The sequence below is a fragment of the Myotis lucifugus genome, unplaced genomic scaffold (assembly GCF_000147115.1).
Source record: "Myotis lucifugus unplaced genomic scaffold, Myoluc2.0 scaffold_16, whole genome shotgun sequence".
Classification (NCBI taxonomy): domain Eukaryota; kingdom Metazoa; phylum Chordata; class Mammalia; order Chiroptera; family Vespertilionidae; genus Myotis; species Myotis lucifugus.
Genome location: NW_005871064.1, coordinates 6217461 through 6219219, shown reverse-complemented (window position 1 = coordinate 6219219; position 1759 = coordinate 6217461). Strand labels below are relative to the sequence as shown.

General features: G+C 35.8%; 1 pseudogene; it reads left to right on the top strand.

Annotated features, from left to right (window-relative positions):
- The first annotated feature begins 974 nt into the window (after positions 1-974).
- Positions 975-1071, top strand: LOC111825191 (annotated as a pseudogene).
- The last annotated feature ends 688 nt before the right edge of the window (positions 1072-1759 follow it).

The following is a 1759-nucleotide window of genomic DNA, read 5'->3' as shown; positions in this document are numbered from 1 at the left end:
TACTCTTTTCTTCCTAAGACAAGGCAGTGTGCACTTATGTATGTAATGCCCATAGGTGATGTGGAGACAAATACATGTCTCTAGCAAAACCAAACTGTTTATTTCAGCTCAGATTTGAGGACTATATTAAAAAGTGGTTCAAGTATTTGAGAGCTGAAAAGTCCATCCCAATCAGACTTTGCCCTACCTTCAAAACATTTTAAAGGAATTCTTTATGAATAAATCAGAATCCAAATTCCTTTTTGTCAATTAGCATATTTATAATGAGGTAGGTGTTTTTGGGTTTCTATTGAATAACACAGATGATTTGAAATATACTATCAAAAAACAAAGAATGGCCCGGCCACCATGGCTCAGTAGTTGAGTGTCGAACTATGAACCAGGAGGTCATGGTTCAATTCCCAGTCAGGGCATATGCCTGGGTTACAGGCTTGATCCGCAGAATGGGCAGTGCAGGAAGCAGTCAATTAATGATTCTCTTTCATCATTGATGTTTCTCTCTCTCTTTCTCCCTTCCTCTCTGAAATCAATAAAAATATATTTTTAAAACACAGAAACAAAGAATGTCCTAGTTAAAAGGGCTCTAAAAAATCAAGTTTTCATGGGTTTTCATGTAGTTTATGAGTTTCTGGAAAACCACCTGTCCATAAAGGTGGAAATGTAGGTTGATAATAATTTTCAATATTTCATAAAACTTGTTGGGAATCATATATATACTAGTTGGTGTGAGGATCAATTTCATTTGTTTTTGACTGGCTTGTTACCAACTCAGGGCACAAGTAACACTATTATCTGTGTTCTCAGTGCAATTTAGAAGCTCTGGTTGGTATAAAAGTAACTTACAAGGAAATACATAGAACCTGAGTTTTGTTTAGACTACAGTGCTAAATGCTTAATGACTATGTAGTTCTTGATTCTGTTGAAGCATTTTCTCATACATACTAGGCATTAAAGCATTAAAAATAGCTCTGGTATTGCTTCAGCAGCACATATACTAAAATAAGAATGATACGGAGAAGATTAGCATGGTCCCCTGAGCAAGGATGACCAATTCATGCATTCAATATTTTTAAAAGGCTAGGCTATTTCAACACATGGACTATTTTTGTATTAGAATTTTCTAACTTGTAATATGGAATTTTTGTTTTTTTTAATACATTTTATTGGATTTTTTACAGAGAGGAAGGGAGAGGGACAAAAAGTTAGGAACATTGATGAGAGAGAAACATCGATCAGCTGCCTCTTGAACACCCCCCACTGGGGATGTGCCCGCAACCAAGGTACATGCCCTTGACTGGAATTGAACCTGGGACCCTTCAGTCCGCAGGCCGACGCTCTATCCACTGAGCCAAACCGGTTAGGGCTGGAATTTTTCTTACTGTCCTATAAGTCACTTGGGCATTGGTCAATTATAAGAGATTTCAATTTTAGTAATTATGAGCTACATTGAAAAATAATTGTACTAAAATTAACTTCCCTATTTTTATTTGGTTTTAATTTTTAAATGTTTGTAAAAAGAGACTGTTTTGAGGGAGGATGAGGCAGAGGGGTGGGCAATTTCTTTTGTAAGTGTCAAATAAATGGACACACATTGCATGCAAAGAAAACAAATCAAGACAAAGCAAAAAATCCCATAAATAATAGCCCAGACTGAGAACCAGGAGAGTTGGCTTCTGGTAATGACTTAGTAAATGTCTATGATAATTTTTAAAAGTTGTTTGAGTTTTCAATTTCTAATCATACCAGATAATCTATAAGG